This window comes from Microtus ochrogaster, assembly GCF_000317375.1.
Source record: "Microtus ochrogaster isolate Prairie Vole_2 chromosome 14 unlocalized genomic scaffold, MicOch1.0 chr14_random_2, whole genome shotgun sequence".
NCBI lineage: Eukaryota > Metazoa > Chordata > Mammalia > Rodentia > Cricetidae > Microtus > Microtus ochrogaster.
Window position 1 is genome coordinate 1156405 of NW_004949097.1, and position 10482 is coordinate 1166886.

The following is a 10482-nucleotide window of genomic DNA, read 5'->3' on the forward strand; positions in this document are numbered from 1 at the left end:
TTTTTTTTAATGATTTATTTATTATGCATACGACATTCTGCCTCCATGTTTGCCTGCACGCTAGAAGAGGGCACCAGATACCATTACAGATAGTTGTGAGCCACCATGTTGTTGCTGGGAATTGAATTTAGGACCTTTGGAAGAGGAGCCAGTGCTCTTAACCACTGAGCCATCTCTCCAGCCCAGAAAGCTTTTTATTTCTTTTAACCCTATCTTCAGTTTTGTTGTTGATTGTTTCGGCACTTTGCACAATGACCTATTTTCAACATGAAAGGAAAGAAGCATGTTCAGCACAAAACCGAAATCTGAAGTGTAGGACAGAACAAAAGAGTAGGGTGGGAAGCGCTGTATAGAAAAGAGCAGGTGTTGCAGAAATCATGGCGGGTGTCTTGGGACCTCTCCTCTGGGGATTGGTCCACATGTTAAGGAGCAGCACACCCCTTCCCATGTTAGGAATGGTATTTTTCTGGAGGTTAAAATAGGAAGAGAGGGTTGGGGATGTAGTCAAGTTGGCAGAGTGTTAGACCTAGCACACATGAAGCCCTGGATTTCCTATCCAACATTGCATACACGGGGTGTGATGGTGTGTACCTTGTGGTTCCAACACTTGGGAGGTAGAGACAGAAGGATATGAAGTTCAAGGCCACCTTCTGCTACTCCGTGGGTTTGAGACTAGTCTGGCATACATGAGACCCTGCTCAGCAGGGAAGGGGTCCCAAGAGATGTCTCAGTAGTAAGAGCACTTGCTGCTCTTACAGGGAACCTGGATTTCAATTCCCAGGGCCCATGCTGGGTGGTTCACAACTACCTCTAACTTCAGCTGCAGGGGATCCAGTGCCCTCTTCTGGACTGCTTGGGCACTTATGCTCACATGTGCATACACACACACATACACACACACACACACACACACACACACACACACACACACACTTCCCAATGACATACATCTACTATAATGGCCCAAGTGTAGAACACACACTCCCTGCTGGTGAGGCAGTGGAATAGTCTTTCACGCACTGCTGATGGGAATGGAAAGGTGCAATGTTGTAATAGGAGCTGTGGGCTGCGTCCCCGGCACCCGGCTGCCCACGTGGCTAGCTTATGCCCCAAAATAATTACACCAAAATAATTATACAGGAAACTGTATTCATTTAAGCACTTCTTGGCCCATTAGTTTCGGCCTCTTATTGGCTAGCTCTTACATATTAATCTAACCCATTTCTAATAATGTGTGTAGCCCACGAGGTGGCTTACCAGAGAAGATCTTAACCTGCGTCTGTCTGGAGTGGGAGAATCATGGCGACTCCTTGACTCAGCTTCTTTCTCCCAGCATTCTGTTCTGTTTACTCCTCCCACCTATGTTTTAACCTATGAGGCCAAGCAGTTTCTTTATTACTTAACCAATGACCTTCCTCCATCAGTGTAAACATTTAGGAAGATGGGTCCTTAAAAAACAGAACATAGTAATCTGGGTGGTGGCACGGGCCTTAACCCAGCATGTAGGAGGTGGAGGGAGGAGGATCAGGATTTCAGTGATATCCTCAACTACATAGTAAGTTGTCGTCCATCTTGAGTTACATGAGACTCTTTCTCAAAACCACCACAAGAGAAATATCCCAAATAAACAAACAAAAAAGCAAACACAACTTTTGCATAATCTTACCATAAGAGCCAGCAATAAAGAGTTTTGGTATTTACTCCAAGTTAAAAATACACCCACAAAAACATTCACACTGATGTTATAGCAGCTTTGTTCATAACTACCCAAACTTGGAAGCAACCAGGAAGTCCTTCAGTAGATGAGTGGATAAAAATATAGTGGTTCACCTAGACAACGAAATATCACTCAGTGCTGGGGGAAAAAGCATTTAGACCATGTGCAGTGGTGTATATTTTTAATTCCAGTACTCAGGAGGCAGAGGCAGGAGAATGGAGAGTTTGAGCCCAGCCAGGACAACACAGTGAGATACTGTTTAAACAAAGGAAAACAAACAAAACAAAAACAAAAGGGAAAGAAAAAAAGATGATGGTAATTTATCAGGCTCTAAGAAGATGTGAAGAATGCGTACTGATGAGTAGAAGAAGCAGTCCCAAGGTTCCCACTGCACGGCTTCCGGGGGAAGGCAAAACCATGGACACAATAAGAAAGTCATCAGTTGCTGGGGAAGGTGGAGGGTTGAGTTGGTGAAGCACAGAGCGTTTTTCAGGCAGAGAAACTACCCAGTGTGATACTATACTGAAACACAAGTCATTACACATCTTCCCAAGCCCACTGTTGTCATGGACTTGGGTCAGTGTGGGTCCATCAGCTGTACAGCACGTCCCCCTCCGCAGGCAGATGTGGTGATGGGGAAGGCGCTGTGTGTCTGGAGACATGGAGAATATGAGATATTTCTGCACTTTTCACTTAGTTTTTGGGTGAAGTTTTAAGGCAAAGATAGTAAAATTAGAGGAAAGACAAGGAAGAAAGTAGATCACATGATCTCTTAGTTCCTTTTCTACTGCTGTAATAAGACAGCATGATGAGGCAACTTATAGAAGAAAGGGTTTATTTGGAGCTTACAGTTTCAGGGGGTGAGTTCATGACCATCATGGTGGGGAGTGTGGCAGCAGGCATTAGATTAGGGCTCACATTTTGAGACACAGCCCTAAGTCAGAGAGAGAACTAATTAGGAATGGTGTGAGCTTTTGAAAGCTCAAAGTCCACCCTTAGTGACATGCCTCTTCCAAGAAGGCCACATCTCTTAATTCTCCCCAAACAGTTTCACCAACTGTGAACCAAATATTCCAACCTAGGGCATATGGGGGCTCTCATTCTCATTCAGACATTGCCATCTTATGGTGACCTAACTCAAGTGTTGAAAAAAAAGTCAACCATAGGATAGGTAAAGAAAGAGGGGGAGAGTGAGAGACATACAGTTGTTTTTTTAAATTTTACTCAATTCTTTGGGGGCCTGCCACACAGTTCCCAAATAAATACACAGAGACTTATTCTTACTTATGAATGCCCAGCCCTAGCTTGGTTTGTTTTTAGCCAGCTTTTCTTAATTTAAATTATCCTATCTACCTTTTGCCTCTGGTCTTTTTCCTTTTCTTACTTCTGTATATCTTACTTTCATTCTTACTCCACAGCTGGCTGTGTGGTTGAGTGGCTGGACCCTGGTGTACTCTCTCCTTCTATTTTTGCTCATTGATCCTCTCTTCCCAGATTTTTCTTTCTATGTATTCTCTCTGCCTACCAGTCCTGCCTTTCCTTTCTCTGCCCAGCTATCAGCCATTCAGGTCTTTATTAGACCAATCAGGTGTTTTAGGCAGGCAAAGTAACACAGCTTCACAGCGATAAACAAATGCAGCGTAAAAGAATGCAACACATCTTTGATTCACTAAAACAAATGTTCCACAACCTAAAAGAATGCTACACATCTTAAACTAATATTCCACAACAGAGACAGGCAGAAAGACAGACAGACAAATAGACTGACAGATGGTGTAAATAATGTGATGGCTGGGGTGATAGATTACTTACTAAGCTACTTTTGTGTGAGCCTGAAACCCAGAATTGGAGACTCAGAACCCCTGCATGTGGTGGCACTTCTAGCAATCTCCAGCACTGGGGAGGCAGAGACAGGGAGATCCCTGGGGCTTGCCAGCCTAGCCAGGTTGATGCGTGTTGGACCAATGAGCAACCATGTCTCAAAAAGCAAGGTGGAGGTTTGGAGCTGTGACGAGTCAACAGGAGCCTTTTCATATGAATGCCAAAGGCAATGACGATGCCATGGTGCACCTGGGAGGTCCAGAAGAGAGGGTTTGTGAGCCACTGCTGTGGGAACTCCTTCTCCAAGTAGGGCTTGAGGTCCACACCCTCACGCCAAAGAATAGAGACACAGGCTAGCACCAAGGCTATGGCTTTGTTGGATTCTTGAGTGAGAATGCTGACTCTGCCATTAAGATTATGAACACGATCAAACTCTATTGGAAGCCAATACAGGTGAAGACAGCATCAGCTCACAGTAAAAACCAGGGCGTAGGAGCCAACATCTTCATTGAGAACCCGGGCCCAGAAATCAATGAGAAGATGCTTTATGATGCTTTCAGAGCCTCTTGGGTCATCTTACAAACCCTTAGGATCATGACCGGCCCTGACACAGGTAACTCCAGATGTTCTGTCTCCACTCATTTCATTCCACCTGACTCTTCAGCTGCCTCACCTGAGGCTGTCAATGGGTGGCACCTGTGTAACTGCCCTATTGCTGTGTCTTATGCTTTAGAGAACTCAGAGGGTGAACACCATGTCAGCAGCTGAATGACTTCTGGCAGCCCAGAACATCATCCTAAGCTAATCGCCCTCATCAACTGTTTGCAACTTCACTCCACCCTCTGCTCCCAGTCCTGGTTATTATCATCATTCAGATCTAGACTCCCTTCACCATACCTCCTCCTGGCTCCTTCCTGCCTCCAGTGCCAACTCCTGGAGTCCTCCCTTTTGGCATACTCAGTCACAGCTCCACCACTTATGCCTCCTGGGGCTGTAGGACCACCCCCAAGCAGCAGGAACTCAAGTCTCTGGACATCCTGGTCATAGCTTCTTACATTTTCACCCATTTCCAACAGCTGCAATACCCTAACCAGGGGCTTCTTAGATGCAGCTGGCCCACAATGGCCCTTGTGGTTTAGGGCTCTCCCCTGTTGGACCTCTGGATTGCTACATGTTTGAGTCAAGGGGTGGTCAACCACCATCTAGACAAACTCCTGGGATGTCTTATACTGGGCCTCTTCCAATGGGCAGCCCCACCAGGGTCTCTACTTGGACCTCCGAAGGGTCACCCATGTTATATCCCTCCACATGGTATCATATTGGTAGGTTTTTTTCTGTTGATGCCTTCTCTTAGGTACTCTGGCCCTTCATGGTCCCTTCAATATGACTACAGCAAGTACCCCTCTGTCTACCCAGACCCACTCCACATCCCTCAAGTGCAAACTTGTGGCCAGTTCAGGGCCCCACTCCCAAGTAAAAATGTCACCCTTTCTACCCCTCTTGTATCCTCCCAGTATCATCTTCCTTTCTTGGACCAAAGGAAAAAAGAATGTTGGTTTTTAAGTGTTTTGGAAGTTCAACTAAGAATAAATCTCCATAGATTTATTTGGGAGCTGGGTGGAAGGGTGTTGGGGAATATTATTTTAAGGTACGTTACTTTTGTTTATACTGCATTTGTTTAACTCTGTGAAGTTGTGATTTTTTTTTTTTGCCTGTCTAAAACACCCGATGGTCCTAATAAAGAGGTGAAAGGCCAATAGTGAGGCAGCAACAAGGATAGGTGGGGCTGGCTGTTGTAAGAGGCCACTGTTTGTTCCTGGCTGCTCAGCCCTGAAATAACCACATAGAAACCATATTATCTGCAATACTCTTTGGCCAATAGCATAAAAATATTTATGGATAACTCATATCTTAAATTAACCCATCTCCATTAATCTGTGTACTGCCATGAGGCTGTGGCATACCGAGGTCTGGCATCTGTCTCCACTGGGGCTCCATGGGTTCTCACTAACTCTGACTTCTTCCTCCCAGCATTCAGTTTAGTTTTCCCCACCTAGCTAAGTTCTGTCTTTCCATAGGCCAAAGCAGTTTCTTTATTCATCAATGGTAATCACAGCGTAGAGGGAATCCTGCATCAGCTGGCAGTCAGAGTAGAAATAGAAGGAGAAACACGAGAACAAGGGGAGGAGGACATCAGGGGTCAGCCACCCAGCCAGCCACAGAGTAAGAGTGAAAGTAAGATATACATATACAGAAGGAAAAAAGAAAAAAGCCCAGAGGCAAAAGGTAGTTGAGATAACTCAAGAAAAGCTGGCAAGAAACAAGCTAAGGCTGGACATTCACAACTAATAATAAGCCTCCATGTGTGATTTATTTGGGAGCTGAGTTTTGGGCTCCCAAAAAGACAAAAGACATAAAGACCAAAAAGACAAAAGAATAAAACATCACACAACAGCTGGATCCCAAAAAAGTCAAAGAGTAAAAAGAGCAAATACAACCAACTACACCAGATGAAACAAGCAACAACAAAAACCCCTGAAACAAAACCAAAGTAGATGAGAAGCAACACTAGAAGTTGACCTCTGGGCTCATATGTGCTTGTGCCATACACACACACACACAGAGTTCAGGGTCATCCTTGGCTTCACAGCAAGTTCCAGACCAGCACAGGTTACAGGAGCCTCTCTCTCAGAAAAGTCAAATGAACAAAAACAAGCAGGTCTGTGGATGCAGTTAAGTTGGTAGAGGGCTTGTCTGGCAGGCTCATAGTCCTGGGCTCCAACCCAGTGGTGTGGAAAGTTCTTCTGTCTGAATGTTGCTTTTATTGGTCAATGAATAAAGAACTGCCTTGAGCCTATGGCAGGGAAGAACAGAACTGTATGCTGGGAGAGAGAATGCAGAGTCTGAGAGACACCATGATGCAGGAACTTTAGCCAGTAAACTACAACCACGTGGCCATACACAGATTAACAGAAATGGGTTAAATTAATATGTAAGAGTTAGCCAATAAGAAGCTAGAGTTAATGGGCCAAGCAGTGAGTTAATTAATACAGTTTCTGTGTGATTATTTCAGGTCTAAGCTAGCCGGGTGGCCGGGAACCAACAAGCGGCCTCCTTGCAATAGCCCAGCACTTTATAAACATGAACATGCCTATCATCCTGCCACTTGGAAAGCAGAGGAACAGGATAGGATCAGGAATTTAAGGTCATCTTCACCTACATGGTGAGTTTGAGGCTAGCCTGAGGTCGGTCTGGCCTCCCAGAGACCTTTTCTCAAAAAATAAAATATATAAACCAAAAATCAACCTAACCAAAAAAACTCCTCTTGCACAGACACATAAGAAAAGTAAATTAATTCCTGTATTAAAAATAGGTTCAAACTGGATGGTTACTCATGCCTTTAATCTCAGCACTCTGGAGAGAGAGGCAGGCAGGTCTCTGTAAATTTAAGGCCAGTCTGGCTTATAGAGCGAGTTCCAGGACAGCCAGGCTTACACAGAGTGACCCTGTCTCAAAATAAGAAAAAAAAGTGTGTGTGTGTGTGTGTGGGAGAGTTCACATAGAAAGACCCCATCCAAAAGATAACAGTTTTAGCAATAGAAAATCAGTATTCAATGTTATCTCACCCCTGAGAGACATGCAGTAAATGAAGCTATTTAAAGAGTCTATATTTAAAGAGACCTTAAGGCTTATTATGCCCTGTAGACACAAGACAAGCAGGTGCTACAGCACAGGAGCAGTGACTACTGTGTATGTCTGAGAACCTGCCAGATATGTAAGCCTGGGAAACCAAAAGACAAAATTAATTGTTTCCCAGTGTCCCGGGAGATAAGAGGCTCTTTATGGGCAGGGGAGAGCTTGGCGCTCAGCTGCAGTCTCTCTGGCACCTCAGGAAAAGGGGTGTGGTAAACTCCGTATGGTGCAGCTCAGCCCATGGGACACACTTGTCTACTGATGATAAAAGGTGTGTTCCCTCAACAGGATCCCAGGTGTTCTGTGCAGGTGTGCACACCTGGGAGGAAGGGAGGTAAATTTAAACTGCCTTCCCTTGATGACATTAGGGGGCCTGGGACAACTGACTTGCTGTGGGGATCAGATATCCCTAAAGAAAACACACACACACACACACACACACACACACACGCACGCACGCACGCACGCATGCACACATGCACACAGATGCACACACACACACACACACACACACACACACACACACGGAATTTAAAACAGACAAACTACACAGATGCGATGGTGCCTGTCTATAATCCCGGTACTCATGAGGCTGAGGTGGGATACCTGCCCTCGTTTGAGGGACTAAGACCTGCATAGCAAAACCTCTGTCTTCAGAAACCAAAATAAGGGCGAGGGATGTCAGTTGGTAGAGTGCTTGCACATCATGTAAGAGGTCCACGATTTGATCGTCAGCACTGTGTGAAATGAGGGATTTGAGGTCTTTCTTGGCTAGATTCTGAGTTCAAGGCCAGCCTCAACTACAGGAGACCCCGTCTCAAAACAAAAACAAACTAACACCAAAACCAGGGCCTGGAGAGACGGCTCACCATTAAGAGCAAGCACCACTCTTGGAGAAGAGTCAAGTCTGGTTACCAGTTCCCAGGTCAAGTGGCTGCCACTGGTCTGTAACGTCAGGCTGGTTACCAGTTCCCAGGTCAAGTGGCTGCCAATGGTCTCTAACGTTAGGCTGGTTACCAGTTCCCAGGTTAAGTGGCTGCCACTGGTCTGTAACGTCAGACTCTAATCCAGTTGATGTCCGATCCTCTTCTGCACTCATTCTCCCCACCCCACACATAATAACAAAATTTAAAATAAAAAGATCTTTAAAAAAAAGGAAAAATAAAACCATAACATAACAAAACAAAACTATAAATAAACATAAACTGATGGATGAAATCATCGAAACAAACCAATATCAGACAATAAATTGTATACAAAGCATTTTTATATAAAAAGAGAGGAAGATGATAGTCAGTTTGGAGAAGAATTGGATAAGATGCGGGTGGGCCAAATTAGGCTACATAAGCTGGGTATTTTCTGTAACTGTCAGTTTGCCTTTCTCTAATATATGACCCTCACTGTAAATTTTCTTTTTCACCCTGTCTAGCACGGCCATTGAACAGACACCAGACCAGTGGTCACTCCAAGAACCTTGATTCTTATACTGAGATGAGGACAATACAGATGACAGCTGGTCACTGGAACCCAAACAGGCTATCCTCCAACTTCTGGATTCTCCATGGCTCTGGTCCATTCCCTTTCTTTCTTTCTTTGTGGTTTTGTTTTGTTTTATTTTATTTTATTGAGACAGGGTCTCTCTGTGTAGTCCTGGCTGTTCTGGGACTTACTATTGTAAACCAGGTTGGCCTTGAACTCACAGAGATCCTCTTACCTTTGCCTCCCGGGTTCTGGGCTTAAAAGAGAGCACCACCACACTCTGCTTTTCATTCTTGCCTATGCTCTTAGACACCAGCAGTACTTCACTCTCATTAGCCAGAGTGAGAGTCTTGCTGATCCAGATGAAGGCTAGGCTACTAAAGAAATACCTGAGGAGGAAGTGGACATCTTGGAATTGTCGTCTGTCAGGCAGGCACTCGGCAGAAGGACTTCTCTTGCTTGTCTCTCCCCATAGGAGGAGGATAACTTCCTATCTCTTTATGTTTTATGGGTCACATGGCTTTACTGACCAGTACAGTGTAAATAGGTGGGTGCTACACAAACTTTAAATAGGATCTAAGCGAGATTAACCAAAAAATAAAGGGGACTGGTGTGGGAAGTTCTATATGTGCGTTGTTTTTATTGGTTAATGAATAAAGAAACTTCTTTGGCCTGTGATAGGGCAGAATAGAGCAGGGGGGGGGGTTAAACTGAATGCTGGAAGAAAGAAGGCAGAGTCAGAGAGAAGCCATGTAGCTCCGCCAGAGGCAGACATGATGGAACCTTGCTGGTAAGCCATAGCCACGTGGCTATACACAGATGAATAGAAATGGTTTAATTTAGGATGTGAGAGCTAGCCAATAAGAAGCTAGAGCTAATAGGCCAAGCAGTGATTTAAATAATATGGTTTCTGTGTAGCTGGGAATGAACTAACAGCCTCCGCCAACAGGGGACAGGTTCTCACGTATCCCAAGCTGGCTGCAAATGCACTACATAGCCAGAGATGACCTTGAACTTTGGATCCTCTTTCCTCCTTCCCATTGCTAGGATTGCAGGGATGCATCATGGTCAGTATATACAGTGCTGGGGTAGAATCCAGGGGGCTTCATGATGCTAGGCAAGCACTCTACCGATTGAGTTACACTGCCAGTCCTAACTAGTCAATTTTGTTTCTGATGTATATTTGTGTGTGTATGTGTGTGTTTGTGTGTGTGTGCGTGCGTGTGTGTGTGTGCATGTGCGCATGTGTGTGTCTTGTGGAAGATTTTGAACTTCTGATTCATCTGTCTCTACCACTCAAGTACTGGGATGACAGGTGTGTGCCACCATGTCTGACCTAAACATTGGCCTCATCTTATCAACACTATCCAATCCATGATAATCTCCCCCAGCTGCTTCAATATTCAATATGCTTCTAGCTTATCTCCTGGCTTTAAGGTATGCACTTAATTAAGAAAACTGCCCTCCACACAGTTGACAAAGATGTCAAAACTAGCCCAAGGCCACAGCTGAAGCACCTTTGGTGACTCTTCACCCCATAAGGACTTGTCAGTCATCACAAGGTGGCTTCTGTTGAGACTGTCAACCTCATTTCCTTTACATTGCTAGCTCCCCCTCTATGCTCAGCAGAATTTAGCTGCTCGCTCTTTCTTTCCTTTCTTTCTTTCTTTCTTTCTTTCTTTCTTTCTTTCTTTCTTTCTTTCTTTCTTTCTTCCTTTCTTCCTTTCTTCCTTTCTTCCTTTCTTCCTTCCTTCCTTCCTTCCTTCCTTCCT

At 44.7% G+C, this 10482-nt stretch overlaps 1 pseudogene; it reads left to right on the forward strand.

Moving 5' to 3' along the window:
* The first annotated feature begins 3691 nt into the window (after positions 1-3691).
* Positions 3692-4892, forward strand: LOC101990279 (annotated as a pseudogene).
* The last annotated feature ends 5590 nt before the right edge of the window (positions 4893-10482 follow it).